This window comes from Aphelocoma coerulescens, assembly GCF_041296385.1.
Source record: "Aphelocoma coerulescens isolate FSJ_1873_10779 chromosome W unlocalized genomic scaffold, UR_Acoe_1.0 ChrW_unloc_scaf_1, whole genome shotgun sequence".
Taxonomy (NCBI): Eukaryota; Metazoa; Chordata; class Aves; order Passeriformes; family Corvidae; genus Aphelocoma; species Aphelocoma coerulescens.
Window position 1 is genome coordinate 7,596,778 of NW_027184080.1, and position 24,038 is coordinate 7,620,815.

Here is a 24,038-nt window from a genome sequence, read left to right on the forward strand (position 1 = left end):
CTGAAGTTTCTTGTAGTCTGTTAATTTCTGCTCTCTCATGCTAGGTAGACATAAAGCCTCTCCAGGCTTTCTCTTCAAGGAGACCCAGTCCGTCCTAGGCCCAAAAGTATAAACCAAAAGCCTCTGAGAGGGGGGCAAGCTGAGGGGAAATTACATCATTAAACTAAAGCTTTAATTGGAAAATTAACCCTGATATGCAAATGAACCAAACCTATAAAAGGGTGAAGAACTCTTGACCTGTCATCCATCTTGGGGTCCATCTTGGCAATAGCCTCTGGCTCCTCAGGGTGTACCTTTGAAGGCCTTTCAAATAAATGCCTACCTTTATTCCCTTACTCCTGTCTAGTCTCTGTTTTTAGGTGGCCTCTCAAGGCATCAGTGGATGAGAAGCTCAACATGACTCAGCACTGTGCACTCACAGCCCAGAAAGTCAACTGTGTTCTGAGCTGCATCAAAGGCACGTCAAGGGAGGGCGATTCTGCCCCTCTATTCCGCTCTGGTGAGACCCCACCTGTGGTACTGCATCCAGCTCTGGAGCCCACAACATAAGAAGGATGTGGACCTGCTGGAGCGAGTCTAGAGGCAGCCATGAAGATGCTCAGAGGGCTGGAGCACCTCTTCTATGGAGACAGGCTGAGACAGTTGGGATTGTTCAGCCTGGAGAAGAGAAGGTGCCAAGGAGACCTTAGAGCACCTTCCAATACTTAAAGAGGCTACAAGAGAGATGGAGAGGGACTTTGGACAAGGGCATGGAGTGATAGGACAAGGGGCAATGACTTCAAAATGACAGGGGGCAGGTTTAGATTAGATATTAAGAAGAAATTCTTCCCTGTGAGGGTGGTGAGGCACTGGCACAGGTTGCCCAGAGAAGCTGTGGCTGGCCCATCCCTGGCAGTGTTCAAGGCCAGGTTGGATGGAGCTCTGAGCAACCTGGTCTAGTGGAAGATGTCCCTGCCCATGGCAGGGGGTTGGAACTAGATGATCTTTATGTTTCCTTCCAACCCAAACCTTTCAAGGATTCTGAAACACTTGCTGTTTACTTCTTTTAAGCTCAGTTGAAATCACCCTCCTGAAAGCTCGATGGATGCTGCTTGGCCATGGGGAGGGGGGATGGGACCGGAAAGGATGCGGTTCTACGTCTGAATCCCAAAGGATGAGGGTAGGAACATGAGAATCAGTGTTTAGCCCGGGCAGGGAAGTGTGGGTGTGTGCAGGGGGAAATAAATAGCACCACAAAGGCTGCTCTGCTACCTGATCGGTCTCAGTCGCCCCGCCGGGCTGGCCTCTCGGTGGTCGCTGGGGCCGCGGCAGAGCCTCGGGGCCCGGGGGATCCGGCGGGTAGGGCAGGCTGGGCTCAGGCCCGAACTACATCTCCCGACAGGGCCGACGGCAAGGCCGGCGGCGGGGTCGGGCGGGCGGGGCTGGGAGGGCTGCGCGTCACTCCCCGGCCGTCCCTGCCCGTCTCTGCAGAGCTGGATTCTCTTCCCGAGCGGGTGGCGCTCCTGGTGTCCCTCCGCGTTTACCCTCACCTCGGCGCTGCGCCCATGAACCTCCCGGCGGGGGTCTGATTGCGCCCAGCGCCCAGCGCCCTGCACGGTAAGGCCAGAGCGGGGGGGCCATGACACAGCAGCGGGGGGGGGGGGGGGGGGGGGCACGTCCGGCCTTTGTCTCCCTAGGAAAGAATCAAACCCCCACGCGCCAGGCTGCCGTGGGTCTGGGGTGTTGTTTTACACATGGACCCGGTTTCTCATCTGGTACCAGCGACGGTGCTACCCGAGTGGCCTCGTCCTGGGTGGGATTCCCCCTCTTCGCTGACATTCTGTGCGTGGACTTGGAGCCCTCCCTTCTCCCATGATATTCCCTCTCCTGGTGTAGGTGAGCGGCGGGCAGGGCAGTAACTGCGGCGGCGAGGTCCAGGGCCGGATTTGGATACGCTCCCGGCCTCTGGAAGCTTCCTGGCAGCTTCATTAGCCCGGCCAAAGGGCAGGGGTGGCCTCTCTCTCCGGGTCCTCCGGCGAACCCCACATGGACAAAAAGGAGAGGGAGACCAATTGGGTCCCCATCGCAATGACTATTGTTCATTGTGGTCCTTGTCGCAGCAAAGCCAGTGGAGGTTCCTGTACAGCAGCATCTGCAGACACAATGGTACCACCTGGTTTAGCCCTGAGTATCTTCACAGGGGGGACATTCCCAGTGGGAATGCTGCTGTGTGGTACCTAGGTGGGAGCATCTCCCACCTCTTTGGTGCAGGGTTGGGTTTGGGTGTAGCAAGCGAGGACACAGCAGGGACTCAATTTTGTTGTTATTTTATGGTTATCATTTTCCTGCAGAGTCATTCTGGCTGCATGTGGTCTCAGGGGCTGTGGGTGACAGTAGGGGAAAACAGATGTTGTGGCAGCGGAGCAGCCGGCAGTTGCAAGACTTTTTTGCCACAGCTGCCCCCAGCAATGCTGAACGGCTGGAGGCACATTTGCTGGTTGTCCCTGGCATCCCAATGCCTCAAAACTCAGTCCTTGGAGTTGTTTTTCCATAAAATGAGACTAAGATTTATCTCCTGGGGCTGTTCCATGTGTCAGGCTCCTCTGGGAGGGGCGAGACCCCCACCAGTAAGACCCCACACTGGATGAGGTAGCAATGACATTAGATTGGAAAGGGACAGGTGCAGCATGATGTGGAGGGCTGGAGTGCCCTGGGCCTCTCTGGAGACCTGATGGCTCCTCTGAAATAGGCTGTTTCCACATGTCCATTTCTATCACTTTCACTCCCGCTTCAGTAATCCATGCTATTCTTCCTCCACCACTCAAGCAGGTATGGGATGAAGCTTGAAGTCACAGCCTTGTTAACAGAAATAAAAAAGGTGTGAAGGAGCAGAAGATATACTGAGCTTCCAGGTTGTTTCTCTCAACCCAAAGGTACCAAAATAAGGCCAGGAGATTTAATAGTCACTCCTCTCCAAAATCTAGAAAGGCTTTTTGATGGTGGACCATCCTCTGAGCATCCAGATGATGGCAGGGGAGTGCCACATGGGATGGAGAGGGAAGCATCCCACTCCCCTTGCAGCTTATGTGACCCTGACAAACAAATATTCACATTCTGTCTCCAGTGAGTGTAAAAAAAGCATTTTATTGTGGTGATACATATTATGTTTCCCCATAAGGACCATAAAGGCTTTGCTGTGCCATTGATGATCCTGAGGTCCAAGAGCAAAACCTTGCACTGGATTTTATTCCTTCAAGCCTTGGGTAAAATGTGTAGGTTGTGGTTTCCCTGTTTTAGGTATGTTATCTTTGGCAGAGAGATTGTTACCAAAAATTCGGTAAAATAAAGAAACTCCTTAACATCAATATAACATTAAGAAGCAGCATTCTTTATTTGGCTGGATGCACGGGCGGTGGGGGGGGGGGGGGATAGCTCCTCCCAAAGCCATGTGTACTTGAGTACAGGGAAGTTTCTCTTTATATACTGTATTCTACATACATATTCATTGATCGTCTCAGACTAAACATACATATGATAATCATTTCCCCAAAATCATTAACGTATTTCCCCTCCCCTTTACGCATGCGTTCTTCTGTCCTGGGAGTCTCTCTGGTGGTCCCTAGTGGTCGTAGACCCCAATGTTCCAGTCGACCTGGCTGAGTTGGCAGGGCACTGAGACTGGTGAACTTCCAGTTGTCCTTCTTACACAATGGGCATTGTGCAATTCCATAGGTCAGTGGTTTTGGTAGAATGAGCATTATGTTAGCTCACCAGGTGTAGACAATTTATCGTCTGGCAACAAGATGAGTGGTGTCTGAGGAAGTTCAGGCTGTGCTTGTATGTGATGCTCTTTCCTTCTGAGCTCTATCTGAGCCCTTCTTGCAATGCAGATACTGTACCAGAGAGCTCTGTGAATTTGAGGTGTTGTGGTTAGTGTCTTGTGGAACTTGTACAGCTCTTAGAAAGCATTTAAAAAAATAATTTATAAGATCTCAGGTTGCTTTTAAAGGAAAGTAGAGAAGCAGTGGTTAGATGCTGAAGGTGAAAGTGATGTGGGGAAGCAACTTGTCTCAGGTGAGCTGGAGGGTAAGGTCTAGCACCCAGGAGCTCCCCTGCTGATGGGAGACTGGAGAAACTGTGGAGATGAATTAAACATCAGCTCTGCCTTTGCAATGGGATTTGGGAGAGGAGTGAGCTTCCTGAGGGGCTTGGCTGGTTTTGACACCTTCATTTCCATAGCTGAGTCAACCTCATCCACAAATGGGATGGGACTGGTCTATGCAGGGTACCTGAGAGGTGTGAAAAATAATGTGCAAAGCATGAAAACATACTTGATACTTGTTAGCCTTTGATCCAAACTGTGGAAGGGAAGGTGACAAGGTGCTGAGCTTTATCTTTAGATGTCTCTCCTTCAGCACTTGATCTTGAATGAGAAAAATACTTTTTTGCTCTCTCAGCAGCCTCACTTTGGGATTAAGTGCTCCGTTGAGTTCACTCTACCAGGATCTCCTGGTGAGGACAAATTTTGCTATGCTGACTCTCCCATTTCATTTTGGGTCTCTCTCCTGTTTCCTGTTTTCATCCTTGCTGCTGCTTGGTCTTTTCCCAGCGGGAGTGGTATGAAATTGTGGTAGTTATTGCTGGTTGAGTTTTTGTCTGCTGGTCTCTGCAGAGCAGCAAGAAAACCCTCCTGGACCTTATTTAATTTCATGTTCTTGCTTCTCAAGTGAGTCTTTGGGGTCTTGTGTATTTGTAAGGAGCTATAGCTAAAAATATAGCAAGACCCTATGGTTTCTAAGGAAGCTGGGGGCAGCAGATGAGTGTCTTGGTTTAGAGACAAGTTTAGGAGAAAAACACTCTGGAATGAGTGTTTCCTCTAAAAAAAGGGTTCCAACAATCCCTTTCTGCCAATAAGAGGTGAATACTAGTGGATGAAAGTGAAAGTGAAAAAAACCCAACCGTTTATTGACAAATAGAGTGCCCACATGGCACAGGAAAAAAAAATGGCGCCAGTTCCTGTCTCAAGGAAAAAAACCAAACAAAAGGTTCATGCAGCAGCTTGGGCAAACAGATGGGAACCTGGTGAATCTCTGGTGTTGGTCCTCTCTTCACAGCAGATGAAGCAGGTGGATTTGGTGTCCTTTTCTCTCAGCGGCTCGGCTTTTCCGAGGTCTGGGGCTGAAAGGGAGTGGCCCCTCGCCTTCCCACCGGTCCCCAGCTGATTCTTCTCCTGTCTATTGTTCTCTCTGATCTTGGACCAAAACCAAACTGTCCAATTCAAGAAAGAAGCCGTCGAAGGATTGCTGTCACAGTCTCCAAGGCCAGGGAAAGGAAAAAAACCACTTCTTGCCTAAGCTAACAAACCCCCAAGCTAACTAAGCAAAAAAACCCACAGTCCGCACGGGAACCATGGATGCTTGGGGAGTGAGGCTTTGAAAAAAGCCTGTCGAAAAGCCCCAAGGTCCCCCCCCTCCCCCTGGACCCACCTTAAAGTTACAGCAACCATTTCTGGGTGTAGAGCAGATGATCAGGGAATAGAATCATCATAAAATCACCCCAAGACAAGAGCTATTTCGGGAGCTCTTTGGGGCACATTTAGCATATTGCCTGACTATTTCAATGGAGCAATTAAATACTGTTAATTATTTCACAGTTTTTATGTTTGGCAGAAGTATTAAGACATTTACATTACTCATGCCATTGTTAAGTTTCAAAGTTAACAGTATGGTGCTCTGTTGGGGGTAACTCATAGTCTTCATCAGGTTAGGAAAAGGACACCTCTTCCTATCTTGAAAATCTGGAAGCATTGATGCTTCTGGATGAGCCTTGGGATGTTCTTCTGAAACTTCTTGGAGAAGGTACAGTTCTGCTACCTGAGTATAATTAGCGCATTACTGAGTCATCCAAAATAAAGGACTACTGTAGCTAACCAATAATTTTCTGTTTGTTTGAGGCCCTGGCTATTTTATATTTATTTATTCATATATATGTGTGTATGCACATATATATATATATATATTCATTTACAACATAGATGCCTTGCTAGTGATCCTAAGAAAAATATATTTCTTGCTCGGTTCAGGCTGAAATGGGAATGACATTGGATGTTCTCAAAACTTTTGTGCATTTAACCATCAACTTTCCTGCTGAAAAGAGAGGTTTTGTTTCTTCCGCATCTACTTTGGGCTGTGCCACGGCTGGGCTTCTGCAATGTAGAGGTACTTCAACAGTGGCCAGGAATGGAGATGGTGTCTCTATCGTGGGTGGATTGTGAAAAATTTGTTATGGAAATAATGGATTTGAGATCTTTGCTGTTTTGAGTTAGTTTTGGAGACTACTTTGAGGCAGTTGATGGACCTCTGAGGCTTTAGGGACCACAGCTCAACTAGGAGTGGTCTTGTGCTTATTTCAGAAAAGTCACTACTTCCATCTCCTCTTCTATAGAGACAATCCTTGGCCTCCTCTGTCCTCCAGGCACGTAACAGTTGTGGTACATGAGAAGAAAAACCTGGTTTCTTAGGTGGTAGGAGAAACTGTGGTGACAAACTTCTGCCTCTGCTATCTCTGCAGGACTAAATCCTGCCACACACCTGTTGGCTAGGAGCCTGCCACAGGAATATTTCATAATGTACAGCCATTTATTAAGAGCATCTCCTCTGTGGCCACCAGCACTGGCTCAGCTTCATCTTCTTCCCTAGCATGGTTGTGTCCACCATGCTGCTGGGTGGTGGTGGAAGTCATCTGCATCTCTCAAGTGGCAAGATGGAAAGGGTTATGGATGAGATGACATGTCCATGATGGGAATGTCCCTGAGATGGGGAGCAGAGCTGGGCAGCTGTGTGGTGTGCCTCATCCCTTGGTGTCATGTCATGCCTGGGTGATCTGAGGATGCATGTGGGCTTCCACAAGCTTCTCATTTCTCACCAGCAATTTTAATTTGCCTTAATGCAAAAGAAAACAACCCAACCAACCTTCCCCCTTCCTCTGGAGCTGGCCTGGCTCACTGGGACTTGTTTGTACAACCTGTGCTGACCTGGGGAGGCTTCATCACCACTGGAGCCTGCCCCATGCTGGAACAGAAACTACAGGGAGACACATAGCTCCCACCAGCTTCCCCAGCCACCTGTGATGGGGAACCATTGACGGGGCTCATAATTAATTCTGAAAAATGCTTTTGAACTCATAAAATTCTGGAGGAGCTGTGTTGCTTGGCTTGTGTTCTCTGGGACCTTGAGAGAAGCTTGGGAGAAGTTGGTGTTCACAACCAAGCTGTCGCCATCCCTCTGCTGCCGGTTGTGTTGGGTGATAGCTGGCATGGGAGGTGAGTGGTTGGGTTGGCATGGGAAGGGTGACTTGAGAGACTGCAACATAGCAGTGTAGCATGCTGCAACAGTCCAGGTCTCTGCCATCAGGTGTGCTGTGCCATGTGGCAGGGAGGGCACCCAGTCCATCCCCAAGCTAGCACTGAGGTCTTCTGCAAATAAGTATGTACAATCTCAAGTGTTTTGCATAGTTTGATTAAGTCTCACAAGTCTGTCTTTGCTTTCGAGCTAGAACAGAATTGCATTGCAGATAATTCAGGGGTCTTGGCCATCCCAAGCATTGAGCATCTCCTTTGTGAAGCCAAAGCTTTGCCAACTGGCCCGGAGCTGGTCACGGATGACATAACCTTGGGTGAGATCGGGGCTGGGGCAGCTGCTTTGCACAGCTGGGCTCCCCTGTGTCTGTGACTGCGAGCTGCTCCTTCTGTTACATGGTCCATGAAGGCACTGTTTTAGGGCCACCATCTTCTGCAGAGGACTATGAAGGGTGTTCATGTCTGTGAAAACACATCTTAGTGTTTGCTAATGGGAGATCGTGCATGAATAATCCTGGGGTGTATTTTAAAGGATTTTTTTGTTCTGCAGAGAAGTGTGCGCTCCAAGTGGGACTATGGTATAGTCTAGGTCCTACCAAGCCAGTCCAAAGCAGTAGTCTGCAAATGCTGATTTGCTTTTGGGTGCTGGCATCTCCCTGCACCACCCACCCAGACAGAAGCAAACCCCCTGGACTGGAGGGCTCCTGGGTGCCGTGTCCAACTGCAATGAAGCCAGAGAGGATTTTAATAATGTGTTGTCAAAAATACCATGTTGGATGCCTGGGCAAGAGAGGAAAAGAAAGCAGGAAGGATTATGGTTGTGCTGTGGTTGTCAGCTGGAGTTTAATAATAGAGAAATGTTCTATGTTTAAGGTGGTCTTTGCTTTGCATGGTGGGAGGAGACAGGGGAGGATGCCTGCACCCACAGGAGCTGTATTCCCTTAAATCAGGGCATATTCCCAGCTGGGCAAATGCCTTGGAGGCATCTTTGATTACATTTTTCTCTAGCTCAGGAAGCCAGGCTGGTGATTCTAAAACTTGCAGCAATAATTTTTAGAGCTGGAGGTTTTATAGCAGGACATGAAGGCTGGGAGTGCTTTTGGAAACTATTTCTTTATTTTTCTTGCCACACGCATATTTCATTATTGCAAGTGACTTGGAGTTTTCAGTGTCCATGGGGTCTCACGGTGATGGCTACAGATGCCTGTAAAGAAAGAAGAAGCCATGGATGTGGATGAAGAGCTGCAAGGGACCAGCTGTGATGAGGTGATGGATAGCCTTCTCCAACAGTTTTTTCCATTTCTTTTGAGACCAGCAGATTCTTGCATCCTTATGGCAGCTCTGCAATGAAATGCACACTTCTGGAAAGCTCTTCTGGTGAACAGCAGGTTTTCCATCCCTTTCTGCATTCCTGCTCTGTCCATTCCCGTGCTGGCCTGGTGCAGGTAGAGGAGTGTTTTTTCTTGCCTTTGCAGATGCTCAGAGAAGCATCAGTGGTGGGCAGGATGTTATAACCCTGTGGAGTGCTTAGTTGTTGGCAGAACTGCAACATCCCTCCCTGCCAGGATGCTTTTAATGCAAAGATTCACCCCAGGATGCTGGTCTCTCTCCCTCCCTCCTGAGTTTCAGAGCACTCATCATCTTTCTCAGAATTTGCTCTGAAATAGGATATTTGCACGTTGTTTTATTAATATATATTTTCATTACATTGGGTGAAAAATTAATTTACTGTTTCTGTGCTTGCTCTTTTTTTTAAATTAACAGAAATGAAGCTTATGTAACTCAGACTGGCTGTCACTTGCTATTCCTCTGGAAGCTTTTTTAATCCAGGGACTAATTTCAGCCAAATTTGACAGAGGAGTGCAGGTCTCAAAGATAAGAAATTGCAGGCTGTAAGAAAGAGGGTGGAAAAATGAAATGCAGATTTCTTCTTGCCTCCAAGGAGAGTCTGCAGCAATTGTGAGCTTAAATATTATCTGTCTGGGTGCAAGCAGACTAGTTAACTCAGAAGTACCTTTAGTAAATCACTACATTTTCTTTAAGGAAATAACCTAAATTGTCTTGAACATGGGGAAGAGAAGCTGGCTATAGGGATGCTGCCAGGGAGGGTGTGATGAGATGCTGCTAGATGACTTTTAAAGGTCCCTTCCAACCCAAACTATTCTATGCTGCCATGCTGTTGTCCCAGGACTTTGTGCTTGTGCATGACCACCAAGCTTGCAGTGAAAAGCTAGTGGTTGATTTCTACCGAGTCTCCTGCTGTTAGAAGCTGCATGGGACGAGGAGCCCGGATCCCAGCGGGGGGAGAGAGACACCGTCCAAAACCAATATGGTTGATAAATGAACTCCGTTTATTAGCAGTCCAAAGGCACTTATATAGTATACCAGCTTGTTAGCTCCTAAGTGGCTTAACTTATCAAGACACATTTCTATTTCTACATAATTGGACTTACATTGGCAAGTCTCCACAGTCTTGTTATGATCAAAAGAATTTTGTGCTCATCTCCCTCGTTTCATTCCTGGATAGCACAGCTGCAAGTTTTTCACTCCCTGTTTTTTCTCAGGCTGTTTGTTTTCCTTCACACAGGGACTTTCCCATGGAAAGTGTCTCTCACACACAAGCCTAAAAACTTCCAGCCCTATTGCTTGCACAGTTATTTTATTGATCCCAATAATTCTATTTCCCAACAAATTCCCTGTTTTTCTTTTGTGCAAGCAATACTTGATGGGTCACAGATGTAGTGACTTTGTATATTATCTATTGCAAGCATCGGGAGGCAAGGTGAACACACTGTTATTAACAGTATTGCTAGTTCTACAGTAATCAAATGCTACACAAATAAAACTAGTTATGATTTTTAAACCTAATAACTTTAACCATCCCTCTAAGTTGAGACCGTCTTCTTTTTTTTTTTCTATAATTATGTAGTTAATTGATGTAACTCACTTATCTATTAGTGAAGTGGGAAAAAATGGTTAGAAAGACTTAAACAGCACAAACCTTTAAACAGCACAAACCTTGGAACCTTTCACAGCCTTGGCTGTGGGCTAATAGCAGAAGATCAATGGCTACTTAACTTTATAATATTACATGTCTAACACTAATAACACGCACACCCAACTTCTTAAGCACTTGCAAGGCTATACTAAACTTAATGGCTACTCAACTTTATAATGTTATATGTCTAACACTAATAACACACACACAACTTATTAAGCATTTGCAAGGATATAATAAACTGAATGGCTACTTAACTTTAACATCACTTAAACTCTACAAAACTTAAACTTAGCAGAACTTAAAATTAACTTCACTTAAACTTAACATGAATTAACCTTAACATTACTTAAACTTTACACAACTTAACCTTATCACTTAAATATTACAGAACTTAAACTTAACAGAACTTAAAATTAACTTCACTTAAACTTAACTTTGCTTAAACTTAACAACACTTAAACTTAACAGAAATTAAACTTAAAAGAACTTAACCTTAACAGAAATTAACCTTAACATCACGTAAACTTAACAGAACTTATGTAACAGAACTTTAACATAACATCTTCTAGCAAGCAAGTTTAAGCAAAATAGCATAAGGCCTGTTTGCTAAAATACCAGGTAAAAACATAAATGCATAACTAATTGCTAAATTGATTGCTTTCACTTGATCTAAATAGGCAGGCAGCTGATTGAAAAATGCCTGCTAATACTCTTATTTCAAGGCAGATGAAAAACAATTTTTCACTTTACTTCTGTGTTTGGTGTTATACTCAAAAATTTATGCAATATACCCAAAGATTTATGCAATTATTTTTCTTAGTTTTGTCTTTGGAAAGGGTTCCCTGACACCCACCACAAGTCACTAGCAACCACCTAGGGCAGCTGTTACATTCGCCCCAGAGTCTCACTATTTCTCCTGCTATGGAGAGTGGTGGATCTGGCAAGTCCTCAGCTCCTTCACTCAGCCACGTCTCAGCCTCTCTCAAGGCTCCTCGGGACAGGTCTCAAAGTCCCAGCTGTTGTGGTAGTGGCATCACCTTCCTCAGGAGCTGATGCTGACTGTGCCGTCTCATTTCGGGGTCCTGTAGCATGGCACCACTTTGCTGGGCACCTCTCTGGTCAGTGATGTAGCGATGACTTGTCCCTGTTGTTGCAGGACATTCTGCAGTGTTGTAGTCCACGTTCGTTCCCAGAGCAGGAACTGTGAAGGGGTTAACAACAACTGTAGGATGCTGATGTAATACTTTTGAACACAGGACATCTGCTGTAAAGACAGACTGTAAAATGCTTTGTGTAGATAAGTTAGCAAGCTTTTTGATTACTTTTTGCATTATTTGTTGGTACTTCTCTTTCTTTTGGGGCTGTTTTCGGGCTACCCCGGCCGGCTTTGGCTTTGCTGCTTTTGGCAAAACAGCAGGACTGCCTGTGTCTCTTTGGCCTGCCTGCGCCCCGCCCCCTGGATCTGGTGTCTGTGCTTCCGCTTTCGCAGCCATTACTCTTCCGGTTGTCGGAGAGTTAACATCCGGCTCTGCCGAGTTTAGTAGCTCCCGCAAGGAGCGGACGCGTGCTGCCGTGGTTTTAATCGGTTTTCTCGCTGCCAGCCCGAAGGACCGCGCTACCCCGGACTTCGCCGCAGTCTCTGGCCGCTGCTCTGTAAGTCCCGCGACTGTTACTTTCCCGGAGCTGCTACAGCCAGCGCTGCCGCTCTGTACAGTCTCTATGGCAACCGCGGCAACTGTCTTTTCTGTTTTTACTTCTGCGAGAGTGCTAGTTACTGCTCTCCAGGTGAATTTGGGAGCTCTTGTTTCTGTAGCTTTCATTTTAAACGATCTTGGATTAGCTAGTTCCTTATAAAGGTTTAGCTCCTTAATTCCCTGCTTTTCTAAAAAGCGTAAAAATAAACCAAAGGCCACCTAAGTTTCCATAGCCGCGTCTTAACCGCGAACTGCGTCTACCGCAAACCAAGCCCGAACCGTAACCACGGATAAAACCGCGAACCAGCGCTAACTGCGTACCAAACCGCAAACTACGTACCAAACCATAAAATCACGTCCAAACCCCAAACTACCCTGACACAAACCGCGTCTTTGCTCGCCCCTGCTATCAGGGTCCTGCAGCATTCCGGTGAGCCTTTATCAGCCGAATGGCGAACCCCCGATGTCAGGGAGGTCCAGGCTGGGGGTCGGGCGAGCCGCCGACCCTCCACGCTCACTGGCGCTGCCCCGGCACTGCAGTAGGCTCCCGCTGGGTCAAAAGGAACAAAATACCAGTCCCAGTCCAAATTCCGAGCTCCGTGTTCGAGTCCCGTACTCCATGTTCCAAGTTCTGAGTTCGGTGTTCCAAGTTCGGTGTTCCACATTCGGGCGCCAGATGTTAGAAGCTGCGAGGGATGAGGAGCCCGGATCCCAGCGGGGGGAGAGAGACACCGTCCAAAACCAATATGGTTGATAAATGAACTCCGTTTATTAGCAGTCCAAAGGCACTTATATAGTATACCGGCTTGTTAGCTCCTAAGTGGCTTAACTTATCAAGACACATTTCTATTTCTACATAATTGGACTTACATTGGCAAGTCTCCACAGTCTTGTTATGATCAAAAGAATTTTGTGCTCATCTCCCTCGTTTCACTCCTGGATAGCACAGCTGCAAGTTTTTCACTCCCTGTTTTTTCTCAGGCTGTTTGTTTTCCTTCACACAGGGACTTTCCCATGGAAAGTGTCTCTCACACACAAGCCTAAAAACTTCCAGCCCTATTGCTTGCACAGTTATTTTATTGATCCCAATAATTCTATTTCCCAACATCCTGCCTGTACTGGTATCCTGCAGTTCAAAAGGCTTTTCCAGCCTTGAGCTTAGCCTCACTGCATGCCTGCTGGGGTGGATAATCAGGTATTATATTGTTACTACTCTTAATAATGACATTTCATGTGCTACCACCTAGCTCACATAGAGCATTTGCACCCTGACGACTGGATAAAATCTGTCCTCAAAAGCTTGGCCAGGCTGTTCCCAGGCTTGCTGCAGTTTCCTGTTGAGACCAAGGTCTTGATTGATTGCATTGCCTGGAGATGAGGCAGCAATGCAGTGGCTTTTCAGCATCATCCATGGTCCATGAACTTGTCTTGAAGCTGGAGCTGCTGTTAGAAGTGATTGGTGAACCTCCGGTTCCCAAAGGAGCTGGGGATGATGCTCTGCCCCTCTCTGCTCTTGACAGCCTTTCCCATTACAGCTGCAGCACGAGGCTGCCTTTTCTATCCCTTCCCCTTCTACTGTCACTATATGCACTTTCATTTTTCATTTTTTTTAAACTGTGGATTCTTTTCCTTTTTTGTCAGCTTGGAGAATGATTTTCCTTATGCTCTTCTGTATTTAGGGCTGTGGGGGGAAAGTGACAGCCTTTCCCATGCTCTGGTTTTCATAGTCATCCCTTGCTAGCTTAGCTAAGGTTTTCCTTGAGCACCTCCTGTTACACTTGCTTCATTCAGCAGAATTGTGTCTTCCTCCTCACTGCACATTTCAGTAGGGAAGGGCATGGTGGGGGAGAATGAGCTATCAGCATGAGTTTTCCCTGTGCCAGGAGGATAGCAATGCAGCGAGGAGGACACTGCTAGACCTGTGGCAGCTCCAGGTCTGCTCTGCTCCTCATCCATGAAAACAGACATCTGTGGAGAGGGGAGTCCAGTCAAATGAAACTTTGAGGGTTGAATCTGTTGAATTGGATCCATCCAGTTGTGCCGGTTTGGACAAATTTGGAAGAAAATATCCTCTAATAGAAGACAGGTTACAACCACCCCTCTCCCACCAGGTTCGGGGAAAAAAGAAATTTTCCTCAGAGGAAAGTGAAAGAGATAAAAACTATTTATTTAGCAAACACACAGGAAAAGGATAATAATGCTAAATAATAAAACCTCTCGCTGTGGAGAGAAACCTGGGAAGATTTCAGAGTCCTTCTGTAGGTGTGGTCTCTCTCCTCCTCCTCGGAGCTGGGTCGTGGACCCACCTCTGGGGCCTCAGTGTAAAATTCTCCCGATGTGTTCTGATGTTGAAACAGTCCAGAAGAGAAGAAGGGAAAAACCGAAGTCCTAGGAAAACAAAGTTCAACTCTGTCTCTCTCTGGAGAAAAAAGAGCTGAAAGCTGGCTGAAAAGCAAGAAGGGTGCTTCCTCCGCTCTCTACCACAGCAGAAGAACTCAGAGGAGTGTGTATCTGTGTCCTTGAAACAACTGCTTTGAAATGTTCGCTCAGTTGTTTTTTTTTCCTTTCCCCCCTCTCAGGCTCAGTTTAAAGGCACAGAAAGGCACAAAATTAATTTCTGGGCATAGAGCAGCGATAGGGGATACACATCATAAAGTCACCCCAAGACACCAGTTTAGCCAGATGTTTCTGAAGAAGGCTTGGTTGCCTTGCAAGAGGCAGGTTTCACCCCAGAAAACTAAGCCTATTGTTTCTTGTAATAGCCATGTCAGATCACATTTCTTCTCCTTCCTTGAGTCCCTTGGTCCTTGACCTGGGCCAGCCCATTGCAGCAGGTGGAGCATGGATGCCTGGGGACATCATGTCTTTTCTGTCCAGTTCTGGCTGTTGTGAGACAATACAAGCATTATAGTCAAGTTTTATTGGAAATGCTTTAAACTTGAGTCATGATAAGGTGGTGGCTGATGTTGTGAAAGCTTGTAATTGAGGAGTTGTAGAAATTTAGCAGCCAAGGTGAATATTTGCATGAAGAAATAAAGTGTGCTGGGAAGTCTGAAGTTCACCAAGAAAAGCTTAAGTAACCCAACTTGGGTTTGGCTTGCTCATGTTCATCTTTTTTTTTCTTTTAAGAAATCCAACCAAATCATGAACCTGTTGGAGGCTGTTAGTTAACCAGTGTGGTGGTTGTAGAACATCCAGTGATGTGACTCTTGGATCCTTCTAACTGGATGTGAAGAGGTAGAGCTGTTGATGATTTGTCCCCATCCCTTAATGCTTCTGACCTTTTCCACACGTCTACAAGTGTTACACTGAGCTTGATGAGAAGTGTAAGCCAGTAAAGCCTCCATCTCCTCTTCATAGGCTAATAAGCATAAGAATATAATTTTCCACTTATTTTGGTAATTCTGTCTATCCACTTGATTACAGTAGACACATCCATTATGTGCTTCCAGCGTATCTCTTCTCATGTCTCTTCCACATCATCCAGTGACATGAATGAAAAGCTGTAGCCTTGTTCTTGCAGCACCTACACTCAGCTCAGGCCATGTTAGCTCTCTTGTGAGCATCTCTGTCTATTGATTAAAGCATTAGGAGGAATGTCATCTTGGAAGCAATGGGTTTGATTAGCCAATTATTGTAACAAAAAAAGCAGTGAACTTTGATTAAAAGTACATGAGAAGCTGTAGCCACTGGTTTTTAATGTGCTGGAGGGAGGTTGAAGCACATAACCAAATGAGAGCATTGATTGGGAAGCTAATGAGAGGAGTTTGCAGGCTGAACGTTATTACCACAGGCCTGGGCCCTAGGGTATATCACCGTGTCCTGCAGCCATAGGGAGGAGGAGGAGGAGAAGATCCAGCAGGCAGGAATTGTGCAGCAAGATTGATTCATTTAATTATTTTACAAACTCTTTTATAGACTTTTTTCTTCATAGTCTAATTGGACAAAGGATCAGCCACCCCTTGGGGTGATTGGCTAAAATCCTAAAACATCCACTGTCAAAATATTTTTCTACTATACTATAAACAAGACTTTTCAAGGTTGCAGGTGGTTTGGTTGTTTACATAACTGCTACCTCTTCTGTGAGAGAGAAAAGTCTCTCACGGACTTAGAAAATAGCAAGAAAATCCTTGCTAGAAGCATTTTTGTATCTACAGAACGTGAGCATGATGCATGCGGTCTTGTACTAGTTTGAAAACAAACCAGTGGGAGGCACCAAGTCAGAATAACAATTTAATAGGGAAATTAAAAAAAAAAAGGCAGAAAACACTGGTTCAAACTGACAGAGTTAGTCAGGGTGGTGGTAGCAGTCTGATAAGATGGTGGCTGCAGTCCTCCTGAAGTGGTGGATGTGGTTCTGTCGAAGCGGTGATCCTGTAGAAGGGTCTTCTCTTCCTCGGAAGGTCCAGTGGTGGCTATGTAGCTCCTGTCCTCTGGGAATCCAGTGGAAAGGGTGTCTGTGGTGTTCAGAATCTCAGATTATATCCAGTATGGAATGCTTGGTTCCTCCCTCTGGGTGGAGCATCTCACAATGGGATGATGAGTCATGAGGCAAGGCATTGATGGGTTCATTAACAGAAAGATAGTCCAGAGGGAGGAGGCAAGGAAACACTGCCCCACCTGGTTTCAACAGCTAATGAGGATGGTAATAGAATACACTGCAACCCAGGACAGGTCTTCTGCAGGACCTAGGAGTATGCAAAAATGTTTGTGTGTATCTAAGGGGGACTGCCATTTTTTTGCTAGTGAACCGTAGTGACTGCAGGAACTTCATGGTTGCATGAAGCATGTAGAGGTACAGTTGAGTCTGTAGGATGCTCTTCTGGTGTGAAGATTGGGTTTAACTTGGATCAGTGTCTTGGTTTAAGACAATTTATGGGGCGTAGATTCCAAAATAAGTTACCTCCCCTTAGTTTTCAAGAGACAAATGCAAGAAGATACAAATGAAAAAATAACAGTTTACTAAAAAAGAAACAGCAATAACCACTAGATACAAAGGTGCTGAGTCACGTGGCCCTCCAGGGACAAAGAAAACAAGATGGCGGCCACTGGGGAAGTCCACGTAGCCCAGAAGACAAAGACAAGATGGGGGAGAAGCCCCTTCTCTGGACCACCTTGCCGAGAGAGAGAACAAAGGAAAAACAACACGGCAGCCGAGTCTCCACGATTCCAGAAGTCCCTTCCCCTCAAAACAAAAACAAAACCTGGAAAAACTTTTTTTTTGTTCAGGAGTCAATGCTGCCAAAATGCTGGAAGAAACTTCCTGGCAGTTGCAGGGCTGACCTCCTCAGTGGCTGGAACTCATGGAGTGGGCCATCTCCCTCCCAGCACTGCGTGGCTGGACTGGGGCCAGCGGTGATCTGCTGGCAGCAGCTGGAAACTCGTGGAGTGGTGTAACACCCCATACACTTAAATGTAAGGGGGTAAACCAAGGTTCCTTTGCTCTGGGTAGGAGCAAGGGAGAGATACTGACCAGATATTCTCAAGAGATAAAAATGACACAAAAGTTTACTGGCAAAATATAGAAAATCAGGGAACTTTGGCAAAAGATTTAGTACAACATAAAGCATTTATCACGACATAGACTTAGCCCATTCAACTTAGCAACCTTTAAACCCATTTGATGCTACATTCTATGAGAAGAGATTTAGAAGCCCCTGGGATATCACTGTTGGGTTTCTCAGCTCCTCAGGAAAGTTACCACTTTCTTTCTAGCAAGGCAGCAGCACACACGTGCCTGTGTGCACTGAAGTTTATCACCAGCTGACCTAATTATTATAATCTCACTCTTCCCTAGATAGTGCAGGTTTCCTTGGCTGTCAGGAGGCTTCCCAGGTTTCTCCAAGCGGCTGTTTTGATCTCTCATCTGTCTTAATAATATTATTTGTTCATTCAGGCTAGGTAAAGCCAGAGAATAAGGCTTGTAGCCAGATAGAGTGTAATACTTGTGAACTGCCTTTCTTGCTCTGATGGATATCTTACTGGGTTTGGTGGTGTAGTGGTTTAGTTCACATCTATTTTCCTCTGTGAGACAAGGATTTTGGAGAAAAGCAAAGCAGGCTCAAAACTTTAAAGAATATAAAGAAAGATTTATTAACAGAACTAAAAGAAGAATAATAAGAGTCAGAATAAACCTTCAGAACACTTCTCCTCCCCCTATTACTGCAGGCCTGGTTCCTACGGTATAGCACTGTGTCCCGCAGCCATAGGGAGGAGGAGGAGGAGAAGATCCAGCAGGCAGGAGTTGTGCAGCAAGATTGATTTCTTTAATTATTTTACAAACTCTTTTATAGACTTTTTTCTTCATAGTCTAATTGGACAAAGGACCAGCCACCCCTTGGGGGTGATTGGCTAAAATCCTAAAACATCCATTGTCAAAATATTTTTCTACTATACCATAAACAAGACTTTTCAAGGTTGCAGGTGGCTTGGTTGTTTACATTCCCTGCTACCTCTTCTGTGAGAGAGAAAAGTCTCTCACGGACATAGAAAATAGCAAGAAAATCCTCGCTAGCAGCATTTTTGTATCTACAATTCCCCCTTTTTGTTTTATAAGATAACAACTCTACTATTAATCCTAAATAGAAATCTACATCAGTTATTCATTCTAAATATGTCCTTAAGGCTTTAACTATCTGACTCCATAACAAGAAATTTAAAGTTCAGTCTCTGCTTGTGGAAGGACCATCTGCCTGATGGTCGACATCCTGGTCATCATCAGAAGAGTCATTAGGCTGATGATCTACATTCTGGTCACCATTTGGATGATTGGCGTTCTGGTCATCATTTGGAGGTTGCCTGTTCTGCCTCTGGTGCCGTAGGTCAGGGCGAACGCATTTTGAAGATAGCCACCATACCCCAGTATCTGTGGAAACGCAAGCATACCCACGACCCCAAACGATAAGCTCATGAGGGCCTTCCCACTGGTTAGTGAGTAAATTCGGCACCCAGACTTTTGCCCGGGGCAGTTGTGTCTCACCTGAAGACTGCAATGAGAGAAAATGCTTCAGAATAAGAGGATTATTTGAATTTTGTGGTACTGTAAGGTGATTAATTGTATACAAAGCTTTTGCTAGCTGGCCCTGTGGGGTTTCTCCATGCATTCCCCTTTTCTGCTTGCCGAAAACACGCTTCAAGGTACCATGAGCACGTTCAACAATGGCTTGGCCAGTAGGAGAATGTGGGATACCAAAGGTATGGTCTACACCGCATAGGTGTAAAAACTGCCGCATCTTCTCCGAGGCATAGGCAGGACAATTATCGGTTTTCACAGAAGCTGGCACGCCCAGGACTGAGAAAGCCAATTTCCAATGGGGAACGACATCACGGCCCTTCTCTCCAGTGTGAGGAGTAGCCCACATAGCCGAGGAGAAAGTGTCAATAGACACATGCACATATTTCAGCCAACCAAATTCAGGGATGTGAGTTACATCCGTTTGCCAAATCTGCAAGGCTTTTAGCCCTCTGGGGTTTACCCCCACTGGCAAAGGCGCAGCGAGTCCATGACAGTCAGCACAAGTGCTGACAATGTCGCGCGCCTCGGTTGGCGTTAAATGAAACTGCTTCTGCAGGGTATGTGCACTTTGATGGAAGAAACCGTGCGATGCCTTGGCTTGTGCAATTTTGTCAGGCTGAGGCCCTACCCATGCAGGGTTGGCCAGCATGTCAGCCCTGGCATTGCCTTCTGTTAGAAAACCTGGTAAATTGGTGTGGCTTCGAATGTGCAGAATGTAATACGGATTCACTCGAGCTTGAATTGCAGACCACAAGGTTTGCAACAGCAAAAACAGAGCCACGTTGTTCACCTCCTTCAGAAGGGAACAATCTAAGCGTTGGGTGATATCTGCTACATAAGCAGAGTCAGTAACCAAATTCAAAGGTTACTGTGAGAATCGCTGAAAAGCCATGGTAACAGCCCTTAATTAACCTAACTGAGCAGAGTCTGACTCGGATTGGTGTGTTAATGAACCACCTCAAAGGCAGTGTAGGATACTGTGCGCTCCTACACGCAGTGACCCCTGCTAAAAATTTGTCCCAATCCGTACGCCCCAAGCTGCCAACACATCCCGTCCCCAAAGGTTACAGGAAGTGGTAGCAACATAAGGCCTAATCATAGCTGGGTGCCTCTCTGAGTCCGTCACCACCACAGGCCGTTCGCTTAAATAGCTCTGTGTGGTTCCTCCTAATCCTGAAATGGCCGATCCTACTGGGGCTAAAGGCCATGAGGGAGGCCATGCAGAGAAGGAGATAATAGTTACATCCGCACCCGTATCGATCAAACCTCAAAGGTGAATCTGGGGTGGTTGGGCGTTCGGCAGGACCAGGGTACATGTCATCTGTGGCCTTTGGTCAGAGATGTCCGCAGTCCAGAAGACCTGTGGAAGTCCCGTAGATCCACTGCCGTTATCTTCCTGAGTTTGTTCTACCCTGGGGACACAAGACTTGAAAGGCACTAATTTAGCAAGGCAGGTCTTTCCAGGAATAGTTACAGGGGGTTTTTGTGTGGAGACCATAGCCCAAATCTGTCCTTTAAAGTCAGAATCAATAATTCCTGAGTGCACTAAGATTCCTTGATGGGCAATGTCAGGTTTTCCCACCAGCATTGCACTGGATCCCTGGGCTAAGGGTCCATATGCATCCAAGGGAACCTTATAAATACCGCTAGAGTCTAAGACGACTGCGGCTGCGGTGTGGACATCAAACCCATCTGATCCCTGGGTGCCATCTGATCCCTGGGTGCCGTCTCTAGGGTGGCTGGGTAGGCCTGTGCCTGTACCTGTGCCACTCTCTGGGGGAGCGACTGCATCGGAGAGCAATTCCCTCTCCTTGCACCCCGGCAGAAGTTTCCCGACAAAGGCCGACCATCGGCATGAGTCTGGGATCTACAGTAGCCCGTACAATGGCCTGGCCTGCCACACCTCTTGCAGTGGGGGATCGGTGTGTTCTCTTTTTGGCTCGGCTTAGGCCGCTTCCATTTCTTCACCTGTTTTGGTGGCTTTGGTTCACGACCAGAAGATGCGTGAACTGGCTGCAGGAAAGCAACCAAAGCAGACCTTTTCTGGTTCCCAGATCCCACCTTAGCGCAGGCTTCGACCATGTCTGTTACCTCAGGATCCCCTGGTAAGGCATCTATGATTTTTCTGCACTCCTCGTTTGCGTTATCTCTCACTAACTGCCTTAACAACAACTGTCTTAACCCATCATCCTCTACCTGCTTCTCGAGAGAAGCAGCGACTTTCTCTACAAAGGAGAGGAATGACTCTGATTTGCCTTGAACTGTGAGGAATGAGACAACTCTTTGTAGAAATTAAAACAATTTATTAAAACAGAAAAAATTGAAAAATTGCAAAAAACTAACAAAATATAAAAATTTGGGATCCAAGTGGCTCAAAAGGTATGCCCCAGGAGCGCAGGGATTCAGGAACTTAGGCTTAAGGCAGCTCTGAACCTCAGGTAGAGGAAAGAAAAAAAAAAAAAAACTTGCAGTCTAGGCTGGTCAAAAAGAAATCTATTTCTAAAAGCCCCTAGAAAGGGGTAGGTTTCTCCAGCACTGCCTTAGCAAGCTGGAGAGGAAGGGAGAATGAGAGCACGTGTCTTTCTTTTGCTTTCTTTTATAGCTTTTGCTCCGCCCACAGTCCGCCCACAGCCCACCCCTTTGGTTCAAGGTGATTGGTGTTTTCCCCTTGACAGACCATCTCTGTCCACCAATGGCTCTTCCTGGTCAGAGGGGTGATATTAGTTGAGATAAGGGTCATGTGCTTATGGGGGCTGGGCTGTTTGTTGCAACTGGGGTTTTTAAAATCTGCCTTGAAACCAAGATACAAGTAAAACAAAAAAATACATCCAACACATCTTAAAACACTTGTAAAGGTATACAGTAAACACAGGAAGACCATAAAAACTTGATTAGTGTACCTGGACCGATGGACTGATTTTAACATTCAATTTAAAAATATTAAGCTCAAATTAATTAAAGCACTTAATATGCAAAGACCAAGCACAAATAGGGATTTCATGTATGACAAGTCCCCCCTTTTTCTCTTATGTTCACATCTTTGGTCTTTGCATTTAAGTGGAGGTGGATAACTCTTCAGGGATAGATTCAAGCTCTTTAAAACTGTCCCACACTTGCTGGGCAATTTTTCTCTCCTTTCTAGTTTTCTTATTGTTACTATTATTGATATGCATAATCTTTTGAGCGAATGGTGGACGCTGCTGTTGTCCTTGAAGATCCTGGATCAGTGGCATGCTTTGGACGACAGTGGTGATTAGACGGATGAAACAAGGGATGAAACAAGGGAGAAAAATAAGTCCTGTAAGGGAAAGTCCAACAATAATTAAAGCTTTCTTCCACCATTGTCCTTGGAAAATATTTTCCCACCATTCAGAAGTGATCAAGGGCTGCCATTTCTGCACTGGAACATGGGCTAGTTTCCTGATGTTTTGGGTAATCTTGGTGATGGCTTCGCCGTGATCATCAATATGGATGCAGCAGTCTGAGGTGTTAAACTTGCCGCATACTCCACCTTCTTCAGCTAGTAAATAGTCCAATGCCAGCCTATTTTGGTACACGGCTGCTCGAGTTTGCCCTTGCTGTGTGTTAAGTAGTTCAAGAGCAAGAGAGGTCTCATTAGTGATTACCTCAATTAGTGCTTGCAGTCTGATGATCCGGTTTAGCATGTAGATGGGAGTTCGGTACCCCCAGCTCCCATCCTGTGCCCATGTTGCAGGTCCATATGTCTCTAGGATCCTCTCAGCTGGCCACTCTTCTTCTCCCCATCTCTGGGTCCCTCCTATTACATGTCTCTTAGTACGGAAAAGTTCATCATAAAGGGAGATTCCAAGGTGGGCTCCAGCGTTTTCAGCAAGTAGGAAGAAGTTTGGTTGAATGGCTCCAAGAGTGCAGCTCCCTTTCCAGCGAGGTGGTAAGTTGGAATAAGCTCGGTTACCACAGATCCAGTAGAGGTCTTGTGGTGCTTCCCAGAAGTGGGGTTGTATACTTGCTGCTGTAATCCAGTACTTGGAAATTTGTGGCAGGACAGAGTATGGATTTCCTTGATCCCAGCACTGCCAGAGTTTTTTAACAGGATTCAAAATGCAATTTTTGTTTTTAACCTTTTCTGCAGACCAGAATACATTTGGTTCTTGAGGTATCCACCAATGTTTTTGCCCATCAGTTACCAGGTACCTTTTGCATATTGTCTCACCAACTTCTTCTAAAAATTTTCTTCCTTTCCTCCAGATGCATTCTTCTCCAATAACAGTATTGCTTAGCAGCCAGGTTTCATTGTCATGTCGGGTTGTGGGGGAGAGATTACTCAGTCGGAGTAAATCGGGGGGTCCAAGACTGACTCCCCGCCAAGGCCAACTCTCCGATTCTAAAGTTCCTCCGCACACCCAGCAATTTGTTAAATTTAGCTGTTGTCCAATCCTTTCTGCCAGGTCAATAAACAAGTTTTTCCTTGACATCAAAGGATTGTTTTCTTTTTGTTTTTCCTTTTCTTCTATGACCACCTCTTGGATCAGGTCAGTGTCATAGGTCTTTCTTTTTAACAAATCTTCTGTCTTGGTTATGTATCTAAAATTGAAACAGAGCCAATCATCTTGGGAGGGGCACTCTCCCTTCTGCTTATGTATTTGGGTGCCAATGTTTTTGCCAATCCAGTACTTGTGACCTTTTTCTGAGCAGATACTCAACCTTGTTATGTTGTAACAAGATGGATTAACATAAGTATGTGCTCGGAAAAAGTGTCGAATTTGAAATGAGCCTCCTTCTGCCTGGTACACAGTCTTGTAACATCTGTTACAGCGGCTGTCGGCTGCTTGTGTAAAGGGAGGCCAGAGGACCCAGAGACAGATGACACTCAGTAGCAGGATGTTGCTCACTTTCCCCTTTTGGCATACCCGAGAGGAGCTGTCAGCATTTGGGTTGCCTCTGCTGGTGGGGGTTGTCATCTTTGCTTCTTTCGTCCTTTCTTTAGGCATCTCACCTTCAGATGGTTCTTCA

At 46.0% G+C, this 24,038-nt stretch overlaps 1 protein-coding gene across 5 annotated transcripts in view; it reads left to right on the top strand.

Annotated features, from left to right (window-relative positions):
• Positions 1-1,446: 1,446 nt before the first annotated feature.
• Positions 1,447-24,038, top strand: part of LOC138102788 (CBP80/20-dependent translation initiation factor-like) — a 498,226-nt gene continuing 475,634 nt past the window's right edge. For all 5 annotated transcript variants that reach the window (XM_069000540.1, XM_069000539.1, XM_069000542.1 and 2 more), the window contains exon 1: positions 1,447-1,596. The gene's annotated coding sequence lies outside the window, so the exon portion shown is untranslated. The remainder of the gene's footprint in view (positions 1,597-24,038) is intronic.